At 44.5% G+C, this 19,064-nt stretch overlaps 1 protein-coding gene across 2 annotated transcripts in view; it reads right to left on the reverse strand.

Moving 5' to 3' along the window:
- Window positions 1-18,736, reverse strand: part of IRF2 (interferon regulatory factor 2) — a 42,359-nt gene extending 23,623 nt beyond the window's left edge. Inside the window, exons 1-2 of one of the 2 annotated variants that reach the window (XM_052779834.1) lie at window positions 18,483-18,736; window positions 310-439 (exon numbers count right to left, since the gene is read on the reverse strand). The gene's annotated coding sequence lies outside the window, so the exon portion shown is untranslated. Of the gene's footprint in view, window positions 1-305; window positions 440-18,482 lie in introns of both variants that reach the window. The other variant, XM_052779835.1, reaches the window with a different exon arrangement.
- Window positions 18,737-19,064: the final 328 nt, after the last annotated feature.

The following is a 19,064-nucleotide window of genomic DNA, read 5'->3' on the forward strand; positions in this document are numbered from 1 at the left end:
ATTGAGTGCTTTACAGCCCCCTCAGCTGCACCACACCACGTTATAGTATTCAGTTAAGATTCAAACTGACTTCTTTCTCTCTCTCTCTCATGTGACCCTGATGCCACTTCCCTGTTTAGGGCTGTAAATTATTGACATAAGAGTCCAAAGTCTTGAACCTGAGGCAGAAAATTTTAAAAACATTAACCTATCTCAGGCACCGCTCTGAAAGCCCCAACCGGCACTAGATGCAGATTAAAGCACCAAAGCACCGCAATAAACTCCTGTCAAGCAGGCTGCAACCCATCATTTCCATGTTCAAGTACTTGCATTTAGGCTGCTGCTTCTCCTCTCCCGCGCTGCACCAGGCTCAGCTCCTTCCTCTCTCTTTTGTTCTTCACATCTGTGTTCTCTGCATCATTCTTAACTTCTCTGCTCCACTATTCTTGTCACCTTTGATCTTAAAAAAAAAAAATAAAAAAGAGAAAAAAAATGAGTAGGCCACGTATTTGAAAGCACACAGCAATGACACAAATGTAAATGGGTTTGTTCTTGCTTCCTATGGGAGTACAGGCATCAGACAGACTAACAATTAGGCAGTACCAAGCCCACACCCAGCACAAGAGGAAGAAAAACGTTCAAAGTTTCCTCTCATTGCTCTGAGGACATGTATTTCCTGAAACTAATAAGGAATTAAAACCTGAATGCAACAATAAGGCTCTTTGATGTGTTCAGAGAATTTACCAGCACCCATGCTCACACTAATCTCTTAGCAAACATACTGGCATTTTATTTACTACTCTGTGGAGCTGCTCACTCGTGCTTCAGCTGCAGCCTTTTCCAGTAACTACAGATTTCTAAAATAGCTAAGAAAATGGTTGCAACTGCTCAGCTCCCTTTCAGGTTCATGTCAGACATGAAAAAACAGCCAATCCCAGAACGTGACAGTGGCCCTTGTGCAAATCCCCTCTCTGTGCAAGAGGGAAGTTTTTTTCTGGGCGAGGGTGACATGGATGCAGTGTTCTCAGCGCCCGGGATGGCGGCGAGCAGCCGGCCGCTCTGCTGCAGCCCCCTCTGCTTGGTACCAACGATCCTCATCCAGGTTGCAGAGTGTGTACCTGACATCTGTACCATCTTCCCCTACTACATGTTGGGTCAAAACTGAAAAATGCAAATGGCAATATACTAAAAACGTGAGCAAATTTTTATTCATCTGTCAAGGAAGAAGCAAGTAGATGCAACGATCATCTTAGATGCATTTCTTTGTAAGATATCTTTAAGTATGCATGCACTTTGAGGCAATTCCTGGAAACACTATGCATCATCTTCAGCATTCGATATATGAGTGCCCTCATTTAGCAGTGGGAGTCATATTGTCTTCTGGGTGATGAGCCCCAAAGACAAACTTCAAGCCCATCTGAATGAACAAATCAGGCACAAGGCAGAAAAGTCATCTTGAAGGCAGCAGCAACAAATCCCACTTGGGACAGGCAATGCAGAAGAAACAGAAGCTGTCTTTGTGCAAAAGCAACGCATTTCAGGGGACAAGAAAGCTGTCAACATCGCTACTACCAGGAAGCCAGTCTTGCCCAAAACAGCACGATTGAGCCAGTTGTCTCTTCCCTCCCATGTCCCCAGGGGCTTCCCCAGCTGCTCCCCCGCAGATGCTGTGGTGCTCATCTCATTTTCGGTACCCTGTGACTCCTCCGGGATTAGCACCTGCAGCTGTCAGCACACACCTTCACATCCAACACCCACACCAAGGCAAATTAATCCAAGGTAATCAGAAAAGAGGTTTGGCTTGTGAGAAGGGAGGAGTGGCTCCCAAGATCTGTTTATCTGAAAGTAAAACCAAACCCAGCTAAAAATAACCCGCAGTGGTGTCCAGGTGGATGGAACAGTGGGCATCTTCTGGGGGAACGTCTTTCACAGAGGGGCAAGCATAGCATGCTTCTGGTCATCAAAACACAGCCCGTGCTCCTCTAAGAGTATGTGCTGCTGAAAATAAAGCCTGATGTCTTCAGAAGACACCCCAAGACCTGTCTGCCTCAGGACAGCACTGACCACAACAGTGCTAAAATGTAGTGGGTTTTTGGCAGTTGCACATCAACAACATCCTTGTGATGAAAATACCAAGTTAACTCTACCGAGTAATTGCCTGTGCAAAACGAAGGTGCCACATCTCCCCTCCAGAGCTGCCAAATGCATGATTTATTTGTACAGAAAGAAAGATCAACTTCTGCAGTGCCTTAAAAGCAGCCTCTGTCTTGTCTCTACATGGGGTTAATGGGTGCACTTGGGAGTCTTATTCCATGGCTCCAGGTGGGAAAACCTGAAGTCCATCCATCAGTGAATAGCGGGACAATCACCTTCTGCCATTAAGAGTCAGTCAAGTTTGTAGAGACCTTTGGAATTCTCCAAAATAGGCAGCAAAGGCGTGTAAAGTTTCAGGGGCCATCACCTAACATCAAGCCAGCTTCACCCTCCATCAGAATACATTAATTATGAAAAAAACCTACAAAGCCAGAAACTGAGGTGAGCCATACAAAACAGCAGGCATGCCAAGTTCCTTCACTCCAGTCTCTCTCCAGTGTTTACCCAGTGGAAAGGAAAAAGCAGAAACAGTCGATCCTTTAGAGGAGAACGAAACATCAACATTCGTAATCTGAAGCAGGCTGTAAAACCGGGAGCACCTATGCACCTATCTCCCATCCCCGGTCAACGTTAACGTTGCACTTCCCCTGCACATTTACACATAGAAGAAGCTACATGCAGTTGTCTGTATTTTTTGTATCAGGACAAGTGGAATTCTACCAGTATTTTCAGAGCTGCCAAGGCATTCAGTTCCCACCAGCTTCATCCACTGGCCTAAGCAAACCTCTCCAGTAGCCTGGTTACCTTTGCCAGCCTGAACCTTCACACTCAGGTTAATCGGGAGAAAAATGGCTTAATGCCTGCCATGGGTCACTTGGCACGATCTTCCTCCACCTTGGAGAGAGCATGGATGGAGATGGCCAGGGGAGAGGAGTGGAGCCAGCTAGGGCTGCAGGGGGAAGGAGCAGCTCCAGCTCCATGAGCCACAAAGGAGCACCTCGCACTCCACCACTCCATCACCCCCACCCTTCAGTCCCATCCCAATTTTGCTGCACACTAATGCAACTCCTTGCATGGCAGCTTTGTGAACAAGACCAGGGAACTTAGCAGGCTTACAAGCTTCACCTCTTTCTGTAAGGCCTGTTTCGTCTGTTTGAACCCAGACCATGGCTCTCATCCTGCTCAAAGACACATGTGACAGCGCAACCGAGAGGGGAGGGCACTCTGGCTTGGCAGTCGGAAGGAGCAGCTGGGGAGGACAAGGAGAAACCCCTTAAAGCAAAACCACTAATGAAGCTCCTGTGCTTTTAGAGCACAGTGTCAAACTTGGACGGTTCTGGCCTCCAGCATCTCTTTGGGGAGAGCACGGGAAAATGCTGAACGTTCCCAGAGACCCACACTGGAGTCAAACTTTCTGGCATTATGTTGAAAATAATTCCTGTTTGTTTTTTCTTCTATCACGGTTCCATGGTAGGGGAAGGGAAGAATAATCGCCAAGAAACACAGTCAACTGCTAATGCAGGTGGGACCTCAGAAAGCATTTTTCTGCCCTACAAGAAAAAAGGAGCTCTTTTAGACATGGAAGTAGGGCTATCTGCTGGGAATTCATTTTATGAACAATTGCCATTCTTAACAAGACAGCCAATCTTCAAGAACCACAATTTTTAACCATACCTCCTACAAAAGTATTAAGGCTGGTAGCCCTGTGAACATCATTTCCCTTTTCTTACTCCATGTTTATCACCTGCCTCCTTCTTAAACGGGCCGTAGTCAGGAGTGGTTGCCTTTTCAGTGGCGGGAGCTTGAATGTACTGACGGACATTAAGACATCAATAAAATTATTCCCAAACAAGTGCCAATGTACGAGACACTAACCTCAACTCAACAGCATTTGCCTGGAGGGGGAGGCCACTGGGAGCCTGCAAGGAGCCAAGTCCCATGCAAGAAGCATGGCCCACCGATGTGCTGATGCCACAGTTTATGAAGGGCTTATTTTGACCTTCGAAGCTTTATTTATTGCACTACTTATGCTAGTCCTGCAGTCAGTTCAGCCTTTTTTTTGCAACTAGATACCACAAAAACATGGTGGAGGCTACCCCCTGACAAGCTGTAAACTGTCCTAATCCTGCAGACGTGACTTGGAGAAAGAGTGCTGCAGAGGGCAGACAGCACAGGATCTGCTGAAGCCGGGGCCAGCATAACCCAGTTAGGAACACGGAGACTGGGAGGAAGCCAGTCAATAACACTGCTCCCGCTATCACACGTTGCACTTGAAAATTAGCTTTCTACAAGGAAATCACACCAGCAGCCTGGGGTGAAGCATGCAAGCCAGCTTCCTAAGACAGGCACAGCTGAAAGAAGAGTAATAACAGTGTACGGGTATAGCAACATTTTTAGTAGTCACACAAAGGGCATTGAGCAGATAACTGTCACCACAGCATCCTTAAGATGCAAAAACCATACTGAATTTCAGCTCTATGCTTCTTTGCAAGATGCATTTTTCTAAGATTCTTTATGCAAGACTCTTCAGCAGGAAACTCAGAGCACTCATTTATTTTTAAAGAGATTAGAAAAATATTAATTAATTTCAAGAGCTATTCATCTTTAAAGAGACATTAGAAAAGATGTAAGTGATGGTTGCAATCTATATATACATATAAATATTTTCACTCTATAATGTTCAATAAAGAGCTTGTAGTCCTCCCTACTCTCTGCTAAAACATTCTAGTAAGTCTGACTTTTGTTTTTTCCCTGACGGAGATAACACTCCTGCCATACAGAAAGTGTAACCTTTGAGAACTAAGAGCTCTTCACTAGAATTACAGCAGCTGTAGACAGAAAGTGAAAGCACTGGCTGGCATGGCAGGCCTTAAATCTGAGTAGTACTACATGTTCTCTTCCCTTCAGTTTCACTCCCTCTGACAGCATCTGGATAACTGAAAAGGCACAGAGGTTATCCCCAAAACACAAGCTACTCTACGCCTATGGGTATTTTTAAAAAAATATATTTCTGTGGAAGTAAAAAAAAAAAATCTGAAAAAGCAATTCTTCTTTCCCCATCACAAAGTACCCAGTTAAAAGAGTTGCCACTATATGGAAGTATTATTAAGGTAAAGTGGGAGATGCATTTGTGAAGTAGGTCACAGCCCTTCCCCAGAGGGAAAAAACAGAGATGAAAAAACATCTGTTCCCCAGAGGACATGTGCAGAATATTGCATGGCATATATTTCTCTCTTCTCTGCAAATACAGAACTGACAATACTTTTTTAAAAAAAGTTATCTTCTACTTGTGCTTTGCTGATAAACTTTTAAAGTATTCCCTTTGTTTGCTAACGCTGCTTCAGTTCAGAAAAGCATCAATCACCCTGTGTGACCAAACAGATATGCTGAAATGAGACCATATGCTAATTTTAGGATTCAGAGAACTGGATTCTGTATTTGTCCCTGTGCCAAGACTGTTCCAGGATACAAGGAAACATGATCTTATTTTAAGGAACAGTACTTGGAGCAAAATTCTGTCCCTTGGTCACAGCTCGGACTCTGTCTTCATATGGGGTTTTGCATATAAGACCACCTTTTTCAACTATTCCACTGTGGATGCCACTTTCAAAGGCAAGTACATGTTTAACTGTACGTACTCAGAGCAAAGCCCTGCTTGAAAGTCAAACTCATCAAAGGGATAGAGACTTTTCCTGAGTAAGAAAACCCGTTAGCCTCACCTGCTCAGAAATACTTCAGCAATGTGAGACTGACACTGAAACATAGACAGCTGAACTCCACTTTACTCAGCTGCTCCAATTTTGGACACCTGAAATCCCCCTGCCCACAGCCCGTGGGGAGACAGACCTCTGCCCAGTGCATTTCCCATCTGCCACCAGGACAAGGAGAATCTCACCACTGATGCTGCAGAAGCAAAATTAACATGCCTTCTTTCGGATAACCCCAAATTATGCAAACATCCGTATCTTTTTTGGCACCAACAGCCAAACATATAATTAAAGTAGGATTAGTAAACAAGGAAAAGTGGGCATTGCCATTCTCAGAGGTGCAAGGTTTAAGGGTTCAAGATAAAATCCTCAGAGTCTTGGCGCTGAAAACAGATATGAAGCAAGAAAACACATAAAACCCTGTAAGAGACTTTCTAGATTCATGGATAGTTAGACAGCAAAACCTGTCCTCTCTGGTCTTTTAATTGCATGTAATGGTGCCTCTTTTGTTCCCTAAGAATACTCTGTCAGTGATGCCCTGTTGAACAGGGAGGGATGGGGGAAACATCACTAAGCACCTCTTGCCTTGGGCTCCCTTAAAGCACACCCCATGGCCAGCTGCTCCACAGACCCTGTGCTGGCTAACACTTGATCCACCCTGTAGCAACGGCAGCATCTTTCCTGCCCTTTCCTAATACTGTGGTGGCAGCAGCAAAGACCCATGAGCATGCTATATCCTTCCTGTCCATCACCAAGAAAAATAATTCACCCCTGGCAGGAAAGGTGGTATCTTATTTGCTCAGGTGCCTGCAGGAAGGAGGGAACTCCATCAAGACAGGCTGGTAAGCCAAGAATTGGAGACCAGGTGGGTCCTGGGCAGGCTGGTGTAAGGCACAGCCTGGCCATTAGGAAGAACCTGTACAGGCAACCAACGAGCAATACTTCACCTACTTCCCTAGGTTCCCAAACCAAACATGGCAGGGCTACAACGGGACCATGGATGGTAAAGGGAAAGCTCTGTGGGGTGGGGAAGCACCTGGGAACCCAGGCTGCTGCGCGACGGATTCAAGCCAGCAACAGCTACCCAATTTCCCAAGCCCCTGCTTTGTAGGGGCCAGGCTGTGCCCACCTCGGGCTGTAGGGAGGTGCAAGGTAGATGGAGGAGGAGGGAGGCATTCAGCATGCTCCCCTCTTGTGCTGCTGCACCCAAGAAAGATACACAAAGGTAGAAGGAAGAAAAGCCCTTGCATCCTCAAGGGACAGAGGGCGAAAAACACCAACCAACCCAACACTCCCTGCAAAAAAACCTAAAACCCAAACAAAACAAAGGCAGCAAATACCTCAAATGTGTATTGAAATCAGCATTACAGACTGCATGATAAACATGCCCAGGAAAACGTACAATGGGAACTCATACTGTATATAGAGTGTGTTTCATCAGCCCTATAGCATTTCTGTTCCACCCAAAGGGTGTTAACATGCCCTGGCTGGGATTCAGACATTACACATCAAAACAGACTCTTTCCTTTGGTTTCCATGCAAAGCTTATTCTCCCTCAGCAGCAAAGACATGAGTTGTTATTTTGTAGTGATCTTAGGAATCATTAAAGGGAGCCCTCGGATTTGCAGACTAGAAGTGCACGGAAGAAAAGCCATCTTCTTTTAATACGACAGAACCGGAAGGCTGGGGTTTTGCTTCTGGACTTAGCTGTAATAAACAACGCTTCAACCTCTAAATACCTACAATAAAATTTCCCTTGCACTGGCTCCTATGTTGAACATTATCATGACACTTGAACAATACGATGTCTGTGGCTGAGCCCATTCACTTCTCTGGCATCGCAGTGACTAACATCAGCTGGGAACTTGGCCGAGGCTTCTAACAAATAGATTGTTAAAGATCATCTCTGCAGCATCCTTGCCAGGATGATCCTCTGCACACACATCAATGTCTGCAAGTCTGGTGACAATACAAAATTATTGCTTTGCTTTAAAGCTGAAGGGAATACTTTGTTTCCTGGGGGTTTCCTTCATTTGTTTCCCAGGACTTGCCTGGAGTGAAGATGGAGATGCCAGATTCTGGTGATATCAGGATGACAATGGGTCTATGCAAGGGATAGTCAACAGCATGTGATTACAGAGAACCGTCCCTCTGCCACCTCCTCCAGGAGTCTCACAAGCAGCCATAACTTTTAACTGATTTATTTCCTTCTTAAGCTTTGTGTTACGTCTGATGATTGAACAAGATTTGTCTTCAGTATCTGGGATGTCTAACTATTTTTCCCCCAAAAGCTGCCTAGAAGAGACATGGTGACTTTTCAGTAGTAGAGCTGTACTTCATTCAAACAAGTTTGGGAAGGGCTTGTTTACAACAAGAAAATTGCTGGCGTAGTTGTCAGGAAATAATTAATTCCTTGCATTGGGAAGCAGTTATCCCCCAATAAATCAATTTTATTCCGGAATTAAGCGCTCACACATGAATCCACTCCCGCATACCCACACGTAATTGCTGCTGCCACTTAGCTGTGTCAGTCAGTATCCACGGAAGCCAAACCCTGTGTGTTCTTGAAAGCTGCCAGGAAAACTCAGCATTTGACACCTGATTCATAAAGAATTTTCCAGCCTGGTGAAAACTAGAAGGCTATTAAGGCTCAAACAATTATCAAGAATCACTTCTTTTATCATACTGATGCAACTCAACAGCATTTTTTTAAGTCTCTCCATGGCTGTGTTAGACCAATGCACTCTTACGTGCTCTGTGACTAGGTTTACAGGAGACACCCCTTAAACTTTTAACAAGCACAACATGTTTCCTACATGTGACCCTCTGAAAGCAGTGGAAAATTACACATGCAAGTATCTGCAAGATCAAGATCTTAAATTGTAAAAATACTTTTTAAAGCCTGGGCAGACCTCATCTCCATGTCCTGTCTAGCATTCTTCTGCCTAAGTACAGGGTCAGTGCTTTATAGGGTGCTATATATAAGAAAAGCAGCCATCATAAAACACAAGTCCTTAATCTCAATGTTCCCACACTGGTGGCTTGTGAGGCTCAGGCAGTATTGCAGAGAAGACAATGGCATTTTAGATGCACTCAGAGAAGCAGAAAAATTATTCCAGATAGCTAACACTGAGCAATGTGTTCAAGGAAGAGTTTTCACATTCACTGGCCATGACCTGCACCTGATGTAATCCACCTTGCTCGGATTGGGCTTGTTTCTCACAGCTACCTTTGTTTGTATAACATACTGTTCTGCAACACACAGCAAAAACTATTTGCACACTACACTAAAGTGTGATTTAATATTTGCTTAAAGCTTTCATTTTATTGTCTGGGCAAGGGCAGTTTCTACCACTGAAGTTAATAGCTAACCCACACCTACATTTTTGTTACCTGAACTTCTAATTGCTAGCGCAGCACCCTGAACCGACAGCAAAAGACATAAACTCCCTCTGCTTAACCTCACAGCGAGCACCAAAACCAGCCCTTAAGAAAGCAGGTTCTCCTTTACTTCCAAGAGAAGGTATTAAAGAAAAGTATACGCTATTTTGGATTTGTAAAAAACACTCTCCTGCTTACTTAGACACTTTCTTTACAGACATACCACAGCAGGCACAGGCTTGGGGGCTGGGATCCTCTGAATCATCCACACTGCGAGCTGGAAACATGTCTGTCACATGCACTTATTTACGGTTACAAAAATAGCACCATGAAAGAAGCAGATGTGTTGAGCACAAAAACTAAATTGAATTAGTTATTACAGAGATATTGCTTGACACTGGAGAATTTAAGAGAGAAATGTCTTTCTTCCGTACATACACTTGAAACGCTTACACTTAAAGAGTGCTATTAAATGCTTAATACTGACGCTTGTTAATATGGTATGATGTAATTCTCCTTTTTATAAAAATGCTACTTTTTCCACTGCCACAGGACATAAGGAACTTAACTCATTTTCACGTTGAGATATGAATAGTTAATAGGATCGGTTACAAAATGTGCTCTTAATTTCAAGTTTTTGTGTTGACCACAGACCAACAGCAATGAGACAGTGTCAATTTCTGATCTGCAGCAGCTATTTCTATCTTGGAAGTTTCCTAAAATACTACTGAGCTAGAGTGAGAGCACTGAACTCATCTTAATTTCTCAACTAAGCTGGATAAATATTATTAAACTAAACAAAGCTAGTCTTCATCAGCATCTCTCATCAGTCTCAAATCTCCAGAACAGTTTTGGCATCCAAAGAATTCAGTTTTTGTATGTTCGAATGCAATGTATGCAAATGTGTGAGAATTAGACCTCTGAAATCAAAGTCTTTCATTTCACCCTCGTATAGCTTCAGCAGAGCAGTGATTGTCTCTTCAACACCCAACCAATATAGCCCAGAAGCACACGTCTCTACATATAAGGATATTCATTTGAGATTCCACAGCCACTCATTTGGCCATCTTTTGCCTAATTCACCAGCTAGTTCTCAAAGTCAAAAAGGACCTTCTAGCTGTTGACTGATCTGTGGAAATGGAGTGAAACCATTCACAGTCATTTCATGTCATCAGTAAAGCTGATATCAGGTAACATCTTTTGGTTAGTGCTGATCTGATCTGTATCTAAGTGGACAATCCCAAAGGTGGGAAGCAAAAAAAAGCCCACCACCTATTTTATATTGGATCCTATTAACAACTCAGATCTCAACACGAGTAAAATTCAAGCGCACCTACCAGTTGAATGACTCCCTTTCATCATACTGGATGTCATCACCTCCATTGTACTTTCTGTATGTGTTTGCCACAGCATTTCAAAATGTTACTTCCGTGACTGAAGAAGATGCCGCTTCCTGTACTGCGGGGCCGTTGCCCAGAACACTGGGTGGGAAAAGTGGTACCTGGATAAACCAGGGCGAGCAACTCCTACTCCCTACTGTGTAGTCTGCTAACGGAGTGCTGTCATACATAAGTCACATTTACCGACAGATGAAATAAGTAATAAAATGGAAATAATTTTTCAAGTTCAGCTCTCACGCTTCTTTGCTCTGTGTTTATTCTTTCATTTTTGCCAACTGGGAAATGAAAACCAATGGAGTCGGTTTCACTTTTGTTTATATTTGGTTTCAATTTTATCCTCAAGTTTTGCTTTCATCTTTTTCATGTAACACTGTTGGGATTTCAGATCCTGCAGGAAAAGCTTTCAGTAATTTAAAAACAGTCTCCTACCCCGCCTTTTTTCCCACTGTGTAATTATTTTTATTTTAGATAAACTTTTTAAGATGCTGTCACAATTTTGGAATGTGTTTGGGAGTGGGGGGTGTTTGATTTTGATTGTACAAATTTATATGCCACATCCAATTAAATTCAGTAGTTCAGTATTTTCCACTGGATTCATCTCTCAGTTGCATATAAAGTACATTTACACAATTCAACAAAACACCTTAAACGAGCAGCTAGTGCACCAAATGCACAAAAGCCCACATCATGCACCAAATGCATGTTATATATATGCATGAAATGCACACAAAGACCTAAACTTACTGCTACCTTAATGTCTTAAAGAATTAAGGCATTATCTTGCTTAGATAAAGCTGTAAGAGGTTTGCCTGTAATGCTGTCAAGCAATGCCCAATATCAGTAGGAATATTACAGTACAGACTTCGTGTTCTGTGCACTCATCAAGCCCTTCAAGTTACATACATCCCTCCATACACATCAAAAAGCAGAACTTAACCACATTTCAGACTTTTTAAAACAAAACCCGTAAACAATCCTTCCTCCTTTTGCGCTATATCAACGTTAAGCATGTAAGTCTTTAAAAAGTACTTAAAATAATTTTACATCAAAAGGGAAATGGTTAGACAACATCCACTGTCACATGCAGTTCAAACGAAAGGACAAATTTCAATACTTTTGCTTTTGCTGCACCTTAACTCCGCCTAACACCAGATATGCTGGGAGCTACAAACCAAGCCTGTAAAGGTTAACTGAGAAACTATCAAACCATAACCTGCCCTACTCTTTTAAGGGCCAAGAATATGGACATTATTACTTTCAAGCTCATCTTGAAAGCTAGCAACCTACATAGCAACAATTAAATGTTAAAATAATTTAAAGTTAGAATTTAGTTCTGCACCTTGGGTGAAACAACATGCCATGTGCAGGTGGATTTGCTCCTGGATGCCTCTGTCCAAGCTGCAACAAGATAAAACAACTGCCTTGTACTAAAGATTGCTGTACATTTGTTGCAATCTGCCCCCAGGCAAACAAAGGGGTCAGAAGATTTCCAATATATACAAAGTTGGGCTTGCCAGTATATTACACATTAAGAAACGAAACATTACTTTACTGCTTACCACTTCTTTCTTTTCTTCCTAGCTCATTCAAAAAAAACAGTAATTTTTCATCCGCTTCCAAGAAATTGAAAACATACCCAGCACTTACTGGAAGAGCAAGTTTTAAAACTGTTTTACAGACTATCAATAAGAAACGTGTGCTGTACAACAGATCATTTATGCTATATACAAAACATCTAATTTTATATTTTTATATATATGTAGATATGTATGTGTGCATATATATATATATAAATGCAGACATTAAACTCTAAACTGTTAACATGCATTCCTTTCTACTAACTGTTAATAACTGTTAATTGTTGATTCCAGTTTTTCTTACTGGCTATTTTAATCCTTTTTAATCTTAATACAAGAGTTCACACATAGTCAATACAAGGAAGAACCTTCATACAGTTCCAGCAAAACTTCTGAAAAAAAACAAGGGAAAATTATTTAATTACACTGAACGATTTTTTCCATAATGTTATTCATACATGAGGAATATGCAACTTGATAAATCTGTTCCTCTCATTCACTGTACCCAGAATCTTTTTGGCTTGCTTATTCGTTGTTTTGCTTTTGCACTTGTGATCTCAAAGGACAAACCAGAAAATGTTTTACACTAATCACAGTTTATAGCACCATAAGCTATTATAAAACTTCTGTAAACACTACCTTATGGTTTATGCCCTCAATATCACAATCATTGTAGGCCTCTAAAGAATCGAGTTTCAAAAGGGCAATCTTTAGAAACGAGTCATAGAGATAAGAAAGAGTAACACGTGATTAGCTATACTTCTTTACAAACGGACCATGACTTTCAATATAAGATCCACAAAATGTAAGCTGAGGTTCTAATCCTGCAAACATCAGAGGAATTTTGCTGGGGTACCACTCCTACACAATGTTAAATGCATACAGGATGCAGTTAACCTGACTGTAACTTGTGTCAGGTTAACAAGTCCGGGGGTAACAAGCACAGATTAAACAGGATCATCACAGAAACATTTTTTTGCGGGAAGTTTCCTAAGATCTTATGCCACAAGATTCACATAACAAAGGGCAATACATGGTCTTGCTTCTCTATGTTATCTGCAAATGGACTGTAGCTTACGCTTCTCAGTGGAGGTTTCTATTTGCAGTTTTCAGCAATAATTCTTGATCAGCATCTGCAGTAATTCTTTGTGGGCAGTCAGTGCCCAAAATTTGATATTGAACTGTTCTGACTGCTAAGTTGCACAGCAAGTTTCTCTCCCACAGACCGCTTAATCACTCGTGAACCCATGTAAACTCCTGACATACACACAGTGGCCATGAGCACCACAACTTATGTATTGCAGGACAAACACCTCCTGTTTTGAAGCTGCCTCCCAGTTGTTTTATTTGGGCCATGTTTATCTTATCTGTACTATTACCTATTCACTTTCTTCATGACACTAATGATTTTAAAGAACATCCCCACATCCTCTTCAGTCACTTCTTTTTCAAGCTACTTACTCGTTCACAGAAGCTCTTTCATACCCTTGATCATCTTTGATGCCCTTCTCTGTAGCTGATCAACTTTTACTACCTCCTTTTTGAGATGGGGGAACAAAAATTGTTAACACTATTCAGGAAAGGGGAGCAACATGGATTTATAGTGGCATGATGGTGTTTTCTATTTCTTTTTTCACTCCTTCCTAATAATTCCTAAGCTTCCCCCTCCTTTCTTAGCCACTTCTGGGTACAGAGCTTGTTTTTTCATAGGATTATCTGTGTTGTATGATCTTTTCATGAGTAAAAAGTCAGTTCAGACTTCATCCTTGTGTACAGAAAGTTAAGGTTGCATTCCCTTCCATGTGCATTACTCTTACATTGGCCTGTACCGAATTTCATTTGCAAACTTACATCTGGACTTTCAAAATTAGTTCCTTCTGCAGTCTTTGCAGTTCAGTCTTTGGGATTTTTATGCTCCAAATGAGTTAATACAACCAGCAAACTTGTCATATCACCACTTATCCCTTCCTCCACCCATTGAATGGCATAGTCCCCAGGCAGACTCTGGGAGGGGGACAAACGGCAATGTCCTTTCATTGAGCAAACTGACCATGACCATACGACCTGGAGCAATCCAATCCCACTTTGAAACTGGCCCTCCTTGAAGGACTGTATCAACCAGACCTCAACAACAGCTCAGCAATGCCTATAGAGAACTCCAGAAGACTCGCAATGCACAACTCCTCAACAGAAGTCAGGCCTAGTCTTTGCCACCGTATCACATTTATACCTGTGTTCACTAATCCCATTCACTAATACCTCGCAAACAAACAAGCAAACAAAAATGACCACGTTGGAGTTCTCAGTCTCCCCAGAAACCCTGAAAAACTGACGGCTCATTTGTCACCTTCTATTCCTGGAGCACCAAGGCAGGCCTACAGAACAAGTTACACACTACAGGCAATGTATCAGAAATTTTGTATTTTAAGTTCCTTCAAAACTCTTCAACAGATATCACCTCCTGCCACCTACTCCATCCTTCTCAATGGTTTGATCTGATACCCTCTCTCAGAGACACTTCAATTTGGGAGAAATCCTCCAACATGCTCACTCCTTAAAAAAAGAAAAAGTCTCCTGCAAGGGAATCTCCTTAAACTCTTCCTCAGTGAAGCAAGGCTCAAAGAATTTGTTTCACTCTTTTGCTACGACTTTATCTTCCTTGGGCACTCCTTCTATGCATGGATCACTTATCAGCAGGCTTCCTGCTTTTGATGCATTTCAAAGAGGATTTACTAACTGCTTTCATGCCTTTAGCAACTTGTTCCATGACTCTTTTTGCCTACCTTATTGTGTTTAACACAGATTTTATATTCTTTTCCACTTTTCCCATTTGGAGACAAAGCTTTAACTTTTGAAAGATGTCTTTTTACTTCTACTGAGCTCCTTTACTTTACTTGTCAGCCTGCTCAGCTTTTTTGGTATTTCTGACAGATGCCATGCAATTGCTCTAAGCCTTTACTATAGTGTCTTTGAAGAATTACATGCCACTTGCAAGTATTTTACACTTTTGGCTGCCTCTCACCATTTCATTAATTTTTTTTCCTTGCTTTATGAAGATTTACTTTGGAAAATTAAATACTGCTGCAACAACCCTTGGCTTTACTGCTCCTGAAGCACCATTGAGTCTAAGTACATTATGATCACTGTCACGCCACAGATGGCTGGCATTTTTGAACTTAATTCTTGCTGGCCAGGACCTTGTCCAGAGTTGCTACCCACAGAGTATGCTTACAAGCTACACCTAGGAAACAGGGGGTTTTGGCATCTATAAAGTTAGTACCTGGGCAAATTTCAAGTTGAAGCATGACATAATCTACGTAGGAGCAACTGAAGCCTCCCATTACCATCGTATTTCCTACTTTTGTAGCTTCTCTACTCTCCCTTAATATCTGACTGTCATTGTCAACATCTTGGTTGGGCAGACAAGTCATATAGCCCTAATCTCTACTGTTCCTATACAGGCCTAGAACAACAATTCATGAGATCCTGTGCTACCTCCCAAAACAGTTATTTCCTCTTTAACAAAAAGTATCCCACTTCATCCCACCACCATATGCAAGTCACTCTGTCCTCTCTATGCCATCTGTAGTTTGTCTCTACAGTATCTGAGTTTCCACGAAGTTTCTGATACTCCAAGTATTATACAATGGAGATGTTTTAATACCAGTTTGGCTACCATGGGGATGATGCTCCTCTTCAAGAGAGAATGTGTCATGGCAAACTTTACGTTCTTCACCTGTCAGCTTTTCCCCACTGTTTGGTCTTTAAGCTTATATTAATATATACATAGTATATATAAATAATTATATGTTTTAATTTAAGGCATAGATAGCCTGGCTGCAAATCTATTCACATAAAGCCCATTCTTCTAATGTAGGATCTTTCTATTAAAAATTATTTCCATTTCCTCTTGAATCTTAGCTCCTTTTTTTCTGCATCATTTTCTCAACTGTGCATGAAGACTCTGCCTCTCTCTAACTGCACGTGGTCCCACATATAAAAGACCACAATGCAATGGAGATTGGGGTCTTTAACCCCCGCTTCCTAACAGCCTGTATGTTACTTCTCATACCTCTTAGCTACACCCTTCCATCTAACATGGCCTGTGATGAACAGCTCCTCTCAAGAGACTGACTTGACATCTTCTGAAACCTGTCACTTCTGCAGTCAGCAAGTAACCTGGTGGCACTGCAAAGATACGTGTAAAAGATAATGGCTGACCATTCTAACTACCTCTGCCAACCAGCTGGGACCTCCAGCCTCAGAGGGATAACACCGGGGTCAGCAGACTGACACCTCTCTGTGCCTGTACCTAGCTGAAGAACTGCAGTGTGGCACATGGCCACATTAAAGTGATACTGTGTCAAAGCAGTTGGCACTCTCAGACCTTCCACCACCATTTACCAGTGAAAAGGAACTGCTGCACACAAGGGGCACGTGAAGTAATTCCCCTATGGGACGTTACCAACAGGGGCCAGAGAAGGACACTGATGTCTCTGAAGGGGCTGGTGGCGTGGAAAGACTTGAGATTCAGACGGAAACCATCTGCCTCACAGATCAATTCTGCTACTTGTATAATTATGTCACTGTTTCCATATTAGGGTGAATTTAAATGTTGCTGCTCCAGTCAACTCTCTTTTTATGGTACTAATGCAGGCATTCTGCAAAGGTTATTATATGCAAATCCATTAAGATTTAAATACTATAAACTTAAACATGCCGTATTTCATCTCCAGAAAGTGAGGTTGTAGTTTACAACTGCTCCTACATTCAAGAGACTGCTGTCTGCAAGATCTTAGCACAGTAAGCTGGCCTATAAATTATACCCATACAGTCACCGGGAGCAAAGTTCTGCACTCCAAAATTCCTTTATCTGAGCTCTGTGTCTAAACAAAATAGCCTCAAAACACTCTGCTGTTTAGGTGCTCACACTAATCAAAATGGGAATTAAAGACCCGAACAACCCTGGGAACCTGGGCTGAGGGATCCAATTCTTCAAACACTTGCAACTTTGACCCCAGACGTTGCGAGATGCTTGGAATTTGACCCTCTGCGCTACACACAAACAAAACCCCTGTTCATAAACTTCCTCTGGAGAAAGACGTCCAGGGTTTGGCTCTCCACTTGCCGGCATGGAGCAGGACAGCGCTCTGCAAACCGCCACACAATGAGTCACGCCGTGGCAGTGCTGCCTGCACCCACGAGAAAAGAGGCTATTCCAGCAAAAAACAGAATGGTTCAAGGCTGTTCAGTGTTGAAACGACGCACTCGCTAACTAACGCTGGATTCACTGACACCATGGGGGGGGTGGGGGTGGGGAACCAGAAATGCTTGCTTTCTAGAGGTGTGTTTACTTTAAGATCCAGATCCAGAGGCGGAAAGGCCTGCTGCACAGCAGCGAGGAAACACCACCGCCCATCAGCGGCCAGCCCTGTGCAGCACTTCACAGGACTTCCTCCTTCCGCTGGTCCCACAGAACCCACCCGCGGCGGCCTAACTGCCCCTCAGGCCCCGCTCCATCTTGTCGCGACAACCCCCTCCTGCCTCCGCACCGCCGGTGCCGTTCCCCTCACCAGAGGCAGGACCGCCACCACCCCCGGGACGCCTCAGCCGCCATCTGGGGGCTTAACCCGCTGAAGACGGGGAAAGGCGGAGACTGCGGCGGGCGAGGCGCGAAGGCACCGCCCCGCCGCTTGTGTAACGGACCGTCCGCGGGGCGGGGGAGGGGCGGGCGCGGAGGGGGGGCGGGGCCTCTCCGAGGCCCCGCCCCCCCTCCGCGCCCGCCCCTCCCCCGCCCCGCGCGGCCCCAGGCACCCGCGGGGGCAGCGCCCCCCCACACGCAGCGCGACCCCCCGCCCGCCGCCCCTCCGACCACCCGCGCTGCGCCACCGCCGCTCCCCACCCCCTTCCCATTTCCTCACCGGGGCTACCGGCAGTCTCCAGGCCCGCAACAAGTGCGGGCCCCCCCCTCCCCCCCCGGCCCGGTCCGCGCCGCGCCCTGGCCGTCCAGATCCAACGCCCCCGCCTTTGTCTGCGCGCCGGAGCTCCCCACCCGGGAGGCGGCGGGTACCCCCCCCCCCACCCACTCGCCGCAACCCGCCGCCCTCTCCCCACTCACACACACTCCCCCCGCCGCCCCTTCCCAAATGCGACGGCGGAATCGGGCTCGGCCCCGGCCGCTGCAGCCCGACCTTTTGTTTTTAAACCGATGCGCATCTCCCCGGGAGCCCCGCCGCCCCGCACGCGAAAACAGCGGCAATGCGAATGAAAAAAAAAAAAATTAAAAAAAATTAAAAAATTAAAAATTAAAAATAAAAAAAATAGGAAAAAAAAATAAAAATTACCTTGCCGGCCCGTTTTCGCGGCCCTTATATAATTCCTCAAGGTTACCGCCGTTGCCAGGGGACGCGAAATGGAAATGAAAACGGGCGCTGAATAATCGCGGGAGCAAAACTAAAAGTTAACTGCCTCCGCCCGGGCGGAGAAAGGTCCAGATCGAAAGCAAAACAAGGAGAGGAAGCGGCGAGGCCGCTGGCGCTTGGAAATCCCCCCGCCTCTCCGCCGGGCCGGGCCGGCCGCGCAGGCGGCGGGGGCAGGGCTGCGGCGGCGGGCGCGGAAGCGCGCTGCGCCCGTCATCGCCGCGGCACGGCACGGCGCGGCACGGCGCGGCACGGCGCGGCGCTTCGCCCCCCCTCCCGTCCCCCCCCCCGCCCCGGAACCCCGCGCCCCCTTCGCCGCGGGGAGCCGGTCGATCGTTTCGGTGGCGGGTGATTGTGGTGCTAAAGGTTCTCTCGGGTGCTGGTGTAGGACCGCCGGCTGCTACAGCACCTTTAAATATTTTTAATCCAAGGTCTGACTTGCATGCGGAAACCTTACATTTTATTCATAGCTTGACTTGTGACTGAAATAACTCCCACGCCCGGCCC

The sequence above is a fragment of the Harpia harpyja genome, chromosome 2 (assembly GCF_026419915.1).
Source record: "Harpia harpyja isolate bHarHar1 chromosome 2, bHarHar1 primary haplotype, whole genome shotgun sequence".
Lineage (NCBI taxonomy): Eukaryota > Metazoa > Chordata > Aves > Accipitriformes > Accipitridae > Harpia > Harpia harpyja.